The sequence below is a fragment of the Loxodonta africana genome, chromosome 18 (genome assembly GCF_030014295.1).
Source record: "Loxodonta africana isolate mLoxAfr1 chromosome 18, mLoxAfr1.hap2, whole genome shotgun sequence".
Lineage (NCBI taxonomy): Eukaryota > Metazoa > Chordata > Mammalia > Proboscidea > Elephantidae > Loxodonta > Loxodonta africana.
This window is the reverse complement of record NC_087359.1, coordinates 1,993,672-2,008,216: the sequence shown is the minus strand read 5'-3', so window position 1 is coordinate 2,008,216 and position 14,545 is coordinate 1,993,672. Positions and strand designations below refer to the sequence as shown.

Sequence of the window (14,545 nt, the reverse complement as noted above, 5' to 3'; positions counted from 1 at the left end):
TCTGGCAAATCCTCGCTGATTCTGAACTGTCTCTCCCTCCCCCTGCTGCTCAGCCCGACTCCTCAGCTTTGTCTTTGATGTTCAGGGTGCCTACATTGTCATATATAATCGATTTCACTTGTTTTTTGGGGTCTTTAAGAGGGACTGCAGGAAGCTTCTGACTACTCTGCCATCTTGGCCCTGCCTCCATGATAACTTTCTAATATCTTGAAAGTAAGATAAGAAATTAGGCAGTTCTGGGCCCTCCGTAGCATTCTATTAAGCTTGAAATTTATATTTAGACACGATTTTTCCCAGTGGTATATATTAGAAATGCCATAAACCGTTTGTGATACTGTGCGCAGGCATTAGGAATGGGCACGTATTTTTTTTTAAGAGAAACAGTGATTACCTGGGTTAATAATAACCAAACCAAAAGACCGATGGTTTTATTTGTTGAAGCACTTCCATTTGATACATAAAATTGTTTCAGGGTCTTCATAAATTTCTTATATGGTTAGTCCATTGTATAATTATTTTATCGTTTCAGTTAGAGGACTTTGGGCAATGTTAAGAACGTGAGCATTCTTTGTATGCCATCTGCGGATAGAGATAGCTTTGCTACTTTCCGATTTCGATGCCTTTTATTTCGTTTTCTTGCCTAATTACATTGATTAGGACTTTGAGTATGGTGTTGAATAGCAGTAGTGGGAGTGAGCATCCTTGTCTTAGTCCTTACATTTGGGAGAAAGCCGTTAGTCTTTTACCATTGAGTATGAGTCTGTGAGTTTTTCATAAATGCCCTTTACAGTGTTGAGGAATTTCCTTTCCACATTTGCTAAATGCTTTTACCGTGAAAAGGGGTTGGATTTTGTTAGATACGTTTTCTGCATTAATGGAGGTGATCATGTGTTTTTTTTTTCTTCATTCTATTAATGTGGTGTATTACATTAATTGATATTCTAATGTTGAACCACCCAGGTATTCCTAGAATAAATCCCACTTGTTTATGGTATATAATCATTTTAATATGTTGTTGGATTGGGGTACTAGTATTTTGTTGAGGCTTTTGTATGTATATTCATAAGAGGTACTGGTTTTTGAGTTTCCTTTCTTGTCTTTATCTGGCATTGGTATCAGGATAATGCTGGCCTCATAGAGTGGGTTAGGCAGTGTTCCCTCTTCTATTTTGTGGAAGAGTTTGGGAAGGATTGGTAGTAATTCTCCTTTGAATGATGGGTAAAATTCCCCAGTCAAACCATCTGGTCCTGGGTTTTTATTTATTGGGAGGTTATTATTTTTTAAATTGTGCTTTAGGTGAAAGTTTACAACTCAGGTTAGCTTCTCATATACAAATTTATGAACACGTTGTTATGTGACCTTAGTTGCTATCCCTATAGTATGACAGCACATCCCCCCCTTCCCACCCCGGATTTCGCATGTCCATACGACCAGCGTCTGTCCCTTTCTGCCTTCTCATCTCACTTCCGGACAGGAGCTGCCCATGTAGTCTCGTATATCTACTTAAACTAAGAAGCACACTCTTCCCAAGTATCATTTTATGTCATATTGTCCAGTCTAATTGTCTTAAGAGTTGGCTTTGGGAATGGTTTTAGTTCTGGGTTAACAGAGAGTCCGAGGGCCGTGTCTTCTGGTGTTTCTCCAGTCTCAGTCAGACCATTAAGTCTGATCTTTTTACTAGAATTTGAGTTCTGCGCCTCACTTTTCTCCTGCTCCATCAGAGATTCTTTGTTGTGTTCCTTCTGAGGGCAATCATTGGTGGTAGCTGGACACCATCTGGTTCTTCTGATCTCAGGCTGATGGAATCTCTGGTTTATGTGACCCCTTTGTCTCTTGGGCTAATATTTTCCTTGTGTCTTCAGTGTTTTTCCTTCTCCTTTGCTCCAGGTGGGTTGGGACCAATTGATGCATCTTAGATGGCCACTTCCTAGCTTTTAGGACCCCAGACACCACTCACTGAAGTGGGATGCAGAACATTTTATTTATAAACTTTGTTATGCCAGTTGACCTAGATATCCTCTGAAACCATAGTCCTTAGACCCCAGCCCCTGCGACTCCGCCCCTCGAAGTGTTTGGTTGTGTTCAGGAAACTTCTTAGCTTTTGGTTTAATCCCGTTGTGCTGACTTCCCCTGTATTATGTGTTGTCCTTCCCTTCACCTAAGATAATTCTTGTCTACTATGTAGTTAGTGAATTCCCCTCTTCCTCCCACCCCACCCTTGTAACCATCAAAGAAAGTTTTCTTCTGTGTTTAAACCTTTCCTTGAGTTCTTACAATAATGGTTTCATACCATATTTGTCCTTTTGTGATTGACTAATTTTACTCAGCATGATGCCTTCCAGCTTCATCCGTGTTTTGAGATGTTTCACGGGTTCATCGTTGTTCTTTCTCATTGTGTAGTATTTCTCATTATGTAGTATTCCATCGTATGTAGAGAATATACCACAATTTGTTTACCCATTCATCTATTGATGGGCACCTGGTGTGTTTCCATCTTCTTGCTATTGCAAACAGTGCTGCAGTGGGCACTGTGTGACGACTCTTATTTCTCTAGGATTTATTCCAAAGAATGAGATTTCTGGATCGTATGGTACTTCTATTTTTAGCTTTTTAAGGAATTATTGGGAAATTTTTGTTACTGGTTTAGTTGCTTAACTGGTTAAAAATCTGTTGAGATTTTCTGTTTCTTTTTGGGAAATTTAGGTAGTGTATGTGTTTCTAGGAAATTGTACAGTTCATTTAGATTATCTAATTTCTTGGTGTATACAGTTGTTCATCCTTACAATCCTTTTTGTTTCTGTGTGATCAGTAGTAATGTCCCCACATTTGTTTCTGATTTTAGTTATTTGTGTCTTCTCTTTTTTGTCAGTCTAGCTAAAGGTTTGTTATTTATTTTTGAATCCTATAATTTTTATTGAAATAGCCAGTATTATAAAAATATGTGAATACCACAGATTCTGCTAATAAAATATTTCCCCTTTATTGTTTTGGGAACCTGGTGGTGCAATGGTTAAGAGCTACAGTGTGCTATGACTACCAACCAAAAGGTCAATAGTTCACATCCACCAGCCACTCTTGGAAATCCTATGGGGCAGTTCTACTCTGTCCTGTAGGGTTGCTATGAGTCGGAATTGACTTGATTGCAACAGGTTTGTTTTTTTGTAATTTTTTTTAAGATTTTGCTTGAAAAATGGTTTCTTTTTTTTAAAGTGTAGTAAAAAAATATATAGCTCAACATTTCCCCAATTCAACATTTTTTTATGTGTGTAATTCAGTGACTTTGATTAAATTAATCACCCATACATCCTTGCCAAATTTTGCATTGCCATTAACAGATAGTGCTTCCTAAACAGTGATTCCTTCTTTCCTCCTCCCACCTGGCCCTGGTGCAACCACTAATAAAATTTGGTTTGTATACACTTGTCTGTTCTAGATGTTTCATATAAGTGGGATTATACAATATTTGTCTTTTTGTGTCTGATTTATTTCACTCCTCCCAGTGGTTTCAAGGTTCATCCCTGTTGTACCATAATCAGGACTTCCTTTCTCTTTATGACTGAATAATGTCCCATTGTATGGCTGTACCACAGGTCCCTTCATCTGTGGATGTGCATTTAGATTGTTTCCACCTTTTGGCTATTGTGAATAATGCTGCAGTGAACAGTAGTGTAAGTGTGTCTGGATTGCTGCTTTCAAGTCTCCTGAGTATATATACCTAAGAATGGAATTGAAGGGTCATCTGGTAATTCTTTGTTTACTTTTTTGAGGAATGCCAAATTGTTCTCCACAGGGTTGTACCATTTTAGCATTTCCACCAGCAATGGATGATGATATGATTTTTCCACGTGTTTGCCGTTGTTGATTTTATTGATCTTTTCAAAGCACTGTTTTTGGCTTTGTTAATGTTTGGTATTTTTCTGTTCTCTCTTTTGTCTCAGCTCTAATCTTCATTACCGTATTTTTATGCCAGTAATGCATGCCTTGTGCAGTTGTTTGCCAACCATGCTGTCCCCCATGAGGTATTTTGTAAGTGCACTATGCTAATTTTCTCTATAGCAACATGTTAAAAAAAAAAAAAACAGGGCATAGCAGTGCTTACGAAAATTCCTTGCAAGGGGAGGGCACATTTGGCAAACAACTATGGAAGGCATGCATTATTATGTAAAAATATGGTACATCTTTTCCTCCGGTAGTTTGCTGTTCTTTTTCTAGTTCTTCAAGGTGTAACATAGGTCACTGATTTGAGATCTGTCTGCTTTTTAATGTAGGCATTTACAGCTATAAATTTTCTTCTGAACTCTTAGCTTTGCCACATCCCACAAGTTTTGGCGTGTGGGCTTTGGTTTCCATTTGTTTCTGAGCATTTTCTAGTTCCCCTTGTGATTTTTCATGTGATCCATTGATTAATATTGTGTTGTTTAGTTTTCACACATTTGTGAATTTTTAATCTTTTCTTTTGTTATTGATTTCTAATTTCATCCCTGTGTTCAGATATTGTGTATGATTTCAGTGTTTTTAGATTTTTTGAGACTTGGTTTATGACCTAACACGTGGTCTGTCCTGGGGAATGTTCTGTGTTTACTGTAGAAGAATGTGTGTTCTGTTGTTGCTGGGTGGAGTGTTCTGTATATGTCTCTTAGATCTAATTGGTTTATAGTGTTATTCCAGTCCTCTATATCCTTATTGATCTTATTTCTAGGTGTTATACCTACTATCAAAAGTGATGTTTAAAGGGTTCTGTTATTTAGAACTGCTTCTCCCTTCGGTTCTGTCAGTGTTTGCTTTATATATTTTGGGGCTCTGTAGTTAGGTACGTTTATATTTATAGTTGTTATATGTTCTTGATAAATGACCCTTGTATTATTGTATAATGTCATTTATTGTCTCTCTTAACAGTTTTTGACTTAAAGTCTGTTTTGTCTGATGTTAATACAGTTATGGAAACCCTGGTGGTGTAGTGGTTAAGTGCTACAACTGCTAACCAAAGGGTTGGCAGTTCGAATCCGCCAGCTGCTCCTTGGAAACGCTATGCGGCAGTTCTACTCTGTCCTCTGGGGTCGCTATGAGTCGGAATCGACTTGATGGCACTGGGTTTGGTTTGGTTTTGGAATATGGTTATGCCACTTCTCTTTTAGTTTCTGTTTGCATAGAATTTTTCACTGTCCTTTTATTTTAGCCTATTTGTGTTTTTTAGTCTACAGTTAGTCCCATGTAAACAGTTGGATAGTTTTTTTTTAAATCCATTCTGCCACTGTCTATCTTTTAATTGAAGAATTTAATATATTTACATTTAAAGTAATTATTGATAAAGTAGGACTTCTGGCATTTTGTTATTTGTTTTCTGTGTGTCTTCTACATTCTTTTGTATCGCATTTACCCCAATATACTCGTTTTTGTTTAGTTGATTTTTAATAGTAAACTATTTTGGTTCCCTTATTTCTTTTTGTGTGTATTTTTTAGGAATTTACTTTGTGATTACCATGGGGTTTACACTTGACAGTCTAAATTTATGAGTCTAATTTGAATAGATACACAGTTACCTTTAATAGTATGCAAGACTCTTTCTGTACAACTCTGCTCTGGTGCTACTACCCCCTTTATGTTGTTGTTGTCGTCATAGATTCATCCTTTTACATTGTCTGTCCAATAGTATGAATTTATACTTTTTTTTATGTATTTGTATTTTAAATCTTGTACCTAATGAGGAGACTCTTGGTGGGCAAACCATTAAGTGCTCGACTACTAGCTGAAGGTTTGGCAATTCGAACCCACCCAAAAGTGCCTCGGAAGTAAGGCCTGGCTCTCTGCTTCTGAAAGGTCACAACCTTGAAAATCATGTGGAGCATTTCTACTCTGCACGCATGGGCTTGCCACGAGTCTGAATCAGCTCAATGGCAACTAGCAACACAGCAGTGCATAACAAGTTACAAACCAAAAATGCAATAAAAGTGACTTTTATATTTGCCCATGAAATTTATTTGTTTATAAAGATCTTTGTTTCTTCATATGACTTTGAATTACCATCTAATGTCGTTTCATTTCACCCTGAAGAACTCCCTTTAGCATTTCTTGAAGGACAGGCCTAATGGTAGTAAACTTCCACAGCTTCATTTATCTGGGAATGCCTTAATTTTGCCCTCATATTTGACGGACAGTGTTTCTAAACCTAGAATTCTTGGTTGACATTTTTTTTTTTTTTAATTCCAGCACCTAAAGCATGTCATCCCATTACCTTCTGGCCTCCATTGTTTCTGAGGACAAGTTGTGCTTCATCTTAGATTCACTTCTCTCTTTTTTTTTTTTTTGAACGACAATAACAATATAATACTTTATTAAGTTCGGTGGAAGGGTCATGGGCTTTTTGGTTTTGATTTTTAAAAAACATTTCATTTGTTTGAATTGTCGAATAAGTTTTTTTTTATTATTAATTTTTATTAAGCTTCAAGTGAACATTTACCATTCCAGTCTGTCACATGTAGGTTTACATACATCTTACTCCCTTCTCTCACTTGCTCTCCCCCTATTGAGTCAGCCCTTTCAGTCTCTCGTTCCGTGCCAATTTTGCCATCTTCCCTCTCTCTCTATCTTCCCATCCCCCCACCAGTCAAGAGTTGCCAACACACTCTCCAGTGTCCACCTGATTTAATTAGCTCACTCTTCGTCAGCATCTCTCTCCCCGCCACTGACCAGTCCTTTTCATGCCTGATGATTTGTCTTCGGGGATGGTTCCTGTCCTGTGCCATCAGAAGTTCTGGGGAGCGTTGTCTCTGGGATTCCTCTAGTCGCAGTCATACCATTAGGTATGGTCTTTTCATGAGAATTTGGGGTCTGTATCCCATTGGTCTCCTGCTCCCTCAGGAGTTGTCTGTTGTGCTCCCTGACAGGGCAGACATCGATTGTGGCCGGGCACCAACCAGTTCTTCTGGTCTCAGGATAATGTAGGTCTCTGGTTCATGTGGCCCTTTCTGTCTCTTGGGTTCTTAGTTGTCGTGTGACCTTGGTGTTCTTCCTTTGCCTTTGCTCCAGGTGGGTTGAGACCAACTGATGTATCTTAGATGGCCGCTTGTTGGCATTTAGGACCCCAGGCGCCACATTTTAAAGTGGGATGCAGAATGTTTTCATAATAGAATTATTTTGCCCATTGACTTAGAAGTCCCCTCAAACCAAGTTCCCCAGACCCCAGCCCCTGCTCCGCTGACCTTTGAAGCTTTCGTTTTATCCCGGAAACCTCTTTGCTTTTAGTCCAGTCCAATTAGGCTGACCTTCCTTGTATTGAGTGTTGTCTTTCCCTTCACCCAAAGCAGTTCTTATCTACAGATTGATCAATAAAAAGCCCTCTCCCTCCCTCCCTCCCTCCCTCCCCCCTTTGTAACCACAAAAGTATGTGTTCTCCGTTTTTTCTATTTCTCAAGATCTTATAATAGTGGTCTTATACAATATTTGTCCTTTTGCAACTGACTCATTTCGCTCAGCATAATGCCTTCCAGATTCCTCCATGTTATGAAATGTTTCAGAGATTCGTCACTGTTCTTTATCGATGCGTAGTATTCCATTGTGTGAATATACCACAATTTATTTACCCATTCATCCGTTGACGGACATCTTGGTTGCTTCCAGCTTTTTGCTATTGTAAACAGAGCTGCAATAAACATGGGTGTGCATATATCTGTTTGTGTGAAGGCTCTTGTATCTCTAGGGTATATTCGGAGGAGTGGGATTTCTGGGTTGTATGGTAGTTCTATTTCTAACTGTTTAAGATAACGCCAGATGGATTTCCAAAGTGGTTGTACCATTTTACAATCCCATCAGCAGTGTATGAGAGTTCCAGTCTCTCTGCAGCCTCTCCAACATTTCTTATTTTGTGTTTTTTGGATTAAGGCCAGTCTAGTTGGTGTGAGATGGAATCTCATCATAGTTTTAATTTGCATTTCTCTAATGGCTAATGATCGGGAGCATTTTCTCATGTATCTGTTGGCTGCCTGAATATCTTCTTTAGTGAAATGTGTGTTCATATCCTTTGCCCACTTCTTGATTGGGTTGTTTGTCTTTTTGTGGTTGAGTTTTGACAGAATCATGTAGATTTTAGAGATCAGGCGCTGGTCGGAGATGTCATAGCTGAATATTCTTTCCCAGTCTGTAGGTGGTCTTTTTACTCTTTTGGTGAAGTCTTTAGATGAGCATAGGTGTTTGATTTTTAGGAGCTCCCAGTTATCTGGTTTCTCTTCATCATTTTTGGTAATGTTTTATATTCTGTTTATGCCCTGTATTAGGGCTCCTAGGGTTGTCCCTATTTTTTCTTCCATGATCTTTATCGTTTTAGTCTTTATGTTTAGGTCTTTGATCCACTTGGAGTTAGTTTTTGTGTATGGTGTGAGGTATGGGTCCTATTTCATTCTTTTGCAAATGGATATCCAGTTATGCCAGCACCATTTGTTAAAAAGACTATCATTTCCCCAATTGACTGACACTGGTCCTTTCTCAAATATCAGCTGCTCATAAATGGATGGATTTATATCTGGGTTCTCAATTCTGTTCCATTGGTCTATGTGCCTGTTGTTGTACCAGTACCAGGCTGTTTTGACTACTGTAGCTGTATAATAGGTTCTGAAATCAGGTAGAGTGAGGCCTCCCACTTTCTTCTTCTTTTTCAGTAATGCTTTGCTTATCCGGGGCTTCTTTCCCTTCCATATGAAATTGGTGATTTGTTTCTCTATCTCCTTAAAATATGCCATTGGTATTTGGATTGCAAGTGCGTTATATGTGTAGATGGCTTTTGGTAGAATAGACATTTTTACTATGTTAAGTCTTCCTATCCATGAGCAGGGTATGTTTTTCCACTTAAGTATGTCCTTTTGAATTTCTTGTAGCAGAGTTTTATAGTTTTCTTTGTATAGGTCTTTTACATCCTCGGTAAGATTTATTCCTAAGTATTTTATCTTCTTGGGGGCTACTGTGAATGGTATTGATTTGGTTATTTCCTCTTCGGTGTTCTTTTCGTTGATGTAGAGGAATCCAAGTGATTTTTGTGTGTTTATTTTGTAACCTGAGACTCTTCCAAACTCTTCTATTAGTTTCAGTAGTTTTCTGGAGGATTCCTTAGGGTTTTTCATGTATACGATCATGTCATTTGCAAATAGTGATAGCTTTACTTCCTCCTTACCAATCTGGATACCCTTTATTTCTTTGTCTAGCCTAATTGCCCTGGCTAGGACTTCAAGTACGATGTTGAATAAGAGCGGTGATAAAGGGCATCCTTGTCTGGTTCCCGTTCTCAAGGGAAATGCTTTCAGGTTCTCTCCATTTAGAGTGATATTGGCTGTTGGCTTTGCATAGATGCCCTTTATTATGTTGAGGAATTTTCCTTCAATTCCTATTTTGGTAAGAGTTTTTATCATAAATGGGTGTTGAACTTTGTCAAATGCCTTTTCTGCATCAATTGATAAGATCATGTGGTTTTTATCTTTTGTTTTATTTATGTGATGGATTACATTAATGGTTTTTCTGATATTAAACCAGCCTTGCATACCTGGTATAAATCCCACTTGATCAGGGTGAATTATTTTTTTGATGTGTTGTTGGATTCTATTGGCTAGAATTTTGTTGAGGATTTTTGCGTCTATGTTCATGAGGGATATAGGTCTAAAATTTTCTTTTTTTGTAATGTCTTTACCTGGTTTTGGTATCAGGGACATGGTAGCTTCATAGAATGAGTTGGGTAGTATTCCGTCTTTTTCTATGCTTTGAAATACCTTCAGTAGTAATGGTGTTAAGTCTTCTCTGAAGGTTTGGTAGAACTCTGCAGTGAAGCCGTCTGGGCCAGGACTTTTTTTTGCTGGAAGTTTTTTGATTACCATTTCAATCTCTTTTTTTGTTATGGTTCTATTTAGTTGTTCTACTTCTGAATGTGTTTAGGTAGGTAGTATTCTTCCAAGAATTTATCCATTTCTTCTAGGTTTTCAAATTTGTTAGAGTACAATTTTATGTAGTAATCTGAAATGATTCTTTTAATTTCATTTGGTTCTGTTGTGATGTGGTCCTTCTCATTTCTTATTCGGGTTATTTGTTTCCTTTCCTGTTTTTCTTTAGTCAGTCTAGCCAATGGTTTATCAATTTTGTTAATTTTTTCAAAGAACCAGCTTTTGGCTTTGTCAATTCTTTCAGTTGTTTTTCTGTTCTCTAATTCATTTAGTTCAGCTCTGATTTTTATTATTTGTTTTCTTCTGGTGCCTGATGGGTTCTTTTGTTGCTCACTTTCTATTTGTTCAAGTTATCGGGACAGTGCTCTGATTTTGGCTTTCTTCTTTTTGTATGTGTGCATTTATCGGTACAAATTGACCTCTGAGCACTGCTTTTGCTGTGTCCCAGAGGTTTTGATAGGAAGTATTTTCATTCTCATTGCTTTCTAAGAATTTCCTTATTCCCTCCTTGATGTCTTCCAAAACCCAGTCTTTTTTCAGGAGGGTATTGTTCATTTTCCAAGTATTTGATTTCTTTTCCCTAGTTTTCTGTTATTGATTTCTAGCTTCATTGCCTTGTGGTCTGAGAAGATGCTTTGTAATATTTCAATGTTTTGGATTCTGCAAAGATTTGTTTTATGACCTAATATGTGGTCTATTCTAGAGAATGTTCCATGTGCACTAGAAAAGAAAGTATATTTTGCAGCAGTTGGGTGGAGAGTTCTGTATAAGTCAATGAGGTCAAGTTGGTTGATTGTTGTAAGTAGGTCTTCCGTGTCTCTATTGAGCTTCTTACTGGATGTCCTGTCCTTCTCTGAAAGTGGTGTGTTGAAGGCTCCTACTATAAATATGGAGGTGTCTATCTCACTTTTCAATTCTGTTAAAATTTGATTTATGTATCTTGCAGCCCTGTCATTGGGTGCGTAAATATTTAATATGGTTATGTCTTCCTGATCAATTGTCCCTTTTATCATTATGTAGTGTCCTTCTTTATCCTTTGTGGCGGATTTAAGTCTAAAGTCTATTTTGTCAGAAATTAATATTGCTACTCCTCTTCTTTTTTGCTTATTGTTTGCTTGATATATTTTTTTCCATCCTTTGAGTTTTAGTTTGTTTGTGTCTCTAAGTCTAAGGTGTGTCTCTTGTAGGCAGCGTATAGATGGATCGTGTTTCTTTATCCAGTCCGTGACTCTCTGTCTCTTGATTGGTGCATTTAGTCCATTTACATTCAGCGTAATTATAGATAAATAAGTTTTTAGTGCTGCCATTTTGATGCCTTTTCATGGGTGTTGTTGGCCATTTCATTTTTCCACATGCTTTTTTGTGCTGAGATGTTTTTCTTAGCAGCTTGTGAGATCCTGATTTTCATAATGGTTAACTTTATGTTTGTCGAGTCGTTACGTTTTTCTTGGCTTTTTTCTTGAGTTATGGAATTGATATTCCTTTTTGTGGTTACCTTATTATTTACCCCTATTTTTCTAAGTAAAAACCTAACTTGTATCGTTCTATATCGCCTCGTATCACTCTCCATCTGGCAGTTCAATGCCTCCTATATTTAGTCCCTCTTTTTGATTATTGTGATCATTTATCTATTGATTGCCATGATTTCCTGTTATGTGTATTATTTTGTTTATTTATTTATTTTTTAGAATTAATCTTAATTTGTTTGTTTTTGTGCTTTTCCTGTTTGAGTTGCGTTGATATCAGGACGTTCTGTTTTGTGACCTTGTGTTGTGCTGGTACCTGATATTACTGGTCATCAGGCCAAACAATCTCCTTTAGCATTTCTTGCAGTCTTGGTTTAGTTTTTGCAAATTCTCTAAACTTGTGTTTATCTGTAAATATCTTAATTTCTCCTTCATATTTCAGAGAGAGTTTTCCTGGATATATGATCCTTGGTTGGCAGTTTTTCTCGTTCAGTCCTCTGTATACGTCGTCCCATTCCCTTCTTGCCTGCATGGTTTCTGCTGAGTAGTCTGAACTTATTGATTCTCCCTTGAAGGAAACCTTTCTTTTCTCCCTGGCTGCTTTTAAAATTTTCTGTTTGTCTTTGGTTTTGGCAAGTTTGATGATAATGTGTCTTGGTGTTTTTCTTTTTGGATCAATCTTAAATGGGGTTCGATGAGCATCTTGGATAGATATCCTTTTGTCTTTCATGATGTCAGGGAAGTTTTGTGTCAGGAGTTCTTCAACTATTTTCTCTGTGTTTTCTGTCCCCCCTCCCTGTTCTGGGACTCCAATCACTCGCAAGTTATCCTTCTTGATAGAGTCCCACATGATTCTTAGGGTTTCTTCATTTTTTTTAATTCTTTTATCTGATTTTTTTTCAGCTATGTTGGTATTGATTCCCTGGTCCTCCAGAAGTCCCAGTCTACATTCTAATTGCTCGAGTCTGCTCCTCTGACTTTCTATTGCATTGTCAAATTCTGTAATTTTATTGTTAATCTTTTGGATTTCTACATGCTGTCTCTCTATGGATTCTTGCAACTTATTAAGTTTTCCACTATGTTCTTGAATAATCTTTTTGAGTTCTTGAACAGTTTTATCAGTGTGTTCCTTGGCTTTTTCTGCAGTTATCCTGATTTCATTTGTGATATCTTTAAGCGTTCTGTAAATTAGTTTTTTATATTCTGTATCTGAAAATTCCAGGATCGTATCTTCATTTGGGAAGGATTTTGATTCTTTTGTTTGGGGGGTTGGAGAAAGTGTCATGGTCTGTTTCTTTATGTGGTTTGATAAGGACTGCTGTCTCCGAGCCACCACTGGGAAACTAGATTTTCCAGGTAATCAGGTATAAAAAAATGCAGTCAGATCCTTATCTGAATTCTCCCTCTGGCTCAGGGTATTCGGATGTTAATGGAGCCGCCTGCGGAAGGTGGGGGAGGGATCAGAGAGCTAGGAGTGTAGCACCACAGAATATAGAGCATATCCCCGCGTTCATGCTCCGCCCCCGTCCGCCAAAATCCGGGCGGGACGGCTCTCTGGCTGGGACGCTACTCTCCCCGCTCCGAGACCAGTCACTTCCTCCCGGGGACTTCTCCCTCCGGTGCACCGCACCGCTTGCGCGAACAGGGTGGGCGTCTCCCGCACGAATGGGTGGGCCTGCCCCCGGGGTCTATTCGGGGGAATATAATTGGACCCCGTGCTCACTCCCCACCCGCGCGCTCCCAAATCCCAGCGGGACGGCTTCCTGGCTGGGACGCTGCTTTCCCCGCTCCAAGACCAGTCACTTCCTCCCAGGGACTTCTGCCTCCGGTGCACCGTGCCGCGCACGCGAACTGCATGGGCGTCCCCCGCACGAATTTGTGGACCCCACCCCGGGGTCGCTTTAGGGAAATATAGCTGATCCCCCTGCTCGCGCCTCTCCCGCTTCCCACCAAATCCCGGCGGGACGGCTCCCCGGCTGGGACGCTGCTCTCCCCGCTCCAAGATCAGTCACTGCCTCGGGGGTGCTTCTCCCTCCAGCTGCGCCGCTACGCCGCCCGCGCCAACCAGCTAGACTCCCTCCCGGGATGGGTTCGGGGGGGTAGGGCTGGGCCCCTTGTCTGTGCCATCTGCCCCCCGGGTTCTGCCACAGATCGGGCTCCGAAGGTCACCTGCCTGGTACGCTGGCTCCTAGTTCTGAAAACGGTCGCTGTGTGCCCGTATTTGTTCGTTTTCCGTCTCTACGTCTGTGTTTGTTGTGCAGAGTTCGTAGATTGTTATGTATGTGATCGATTCACTTGTTTTTCCAAGTCTTTGTTGCAAGAGGGATCCGCGGTAGCGTCCACCTAGTCTGCCGTCTTGGCCCCGCCTCCAGGTTCACTTCTCTCTTGCTGCTTTCAAGATTTTCTCCTTATCTTTGGTTTTCAGCAGTTTAACTATAATTAACTGGTATGGGCCTCCTTGGGTTTGCACAACTTGGAGTCCCTTGAGTTTCTTGGATATGTAGACTCATGTCTTTCATCCGGTTTGTGAAGTTTTCTGCCATTATTTCTTCAGATAGTCTTTCTCCCCATTCTTTCTGCTACTTCTAAGACTCCTGTTACATGTGTGTTAGTCCACTTGATGATGGCCCACAAGTCCCTTAGGCTCTGTACGCGTTTTTCCATTCTTTTTCCTTTTGCTCCTTAGACTTGAAAATTTTCAGTTGTTCTATCTTCTCATTTGATGATTATTTCTTTTACCTGCTCAAATGTACTGTTGAACACCTCCTGTGAATTTTTCATTTCAGTTACTTTACTTTTAAGCTCCATTATTTCTGTTCACTTCCTCTTTACAGTTTCTCTTTGTTCTTAATTCTCATTTCATTCCAATATTGTTTTCCTGATTTCCTTTAGTTTTTGAACATATTTATACTGTTGTTTTAAAGTCCTTGTCTAGAAAGTCCATTATTTGGGCTTCCACTGGGACAGTTTTTGTTACCTTATTTTATTCTTTTTGAATGAGCGATCCTATATTGTTTGTTTGTATGCCTTGTGATTTTTTGGTTGAAAAACAGACATTTGAAGATTATAATGTAGTAACTGTAGAAGTCAGAGTCTCCTCCTTTCCCAGGATTTTCTAATTGTTGAAGATTTCCTTGTCTCTTTGTTTAGTGACTTCACGTA

At 39.1% G+C, this 14,545-nt stretch overlaps 1 protein-coding gene across 6 annotated transcripts in view; it reads left to right on the top strand.

Annotated features, from left to right (window-relative positions):
• Positions 1-14,545, top strand: part of PCMTD1 (protein-L-isoaspartate (D-aspartate) O-methyltransferase domain containing 1) — a 118,900-nt gene that overhangs the window by 29,845 nt on the left and 74,510 nt on the right. The gene's annotated exons all lie outside the window — the stretch shown is intronic.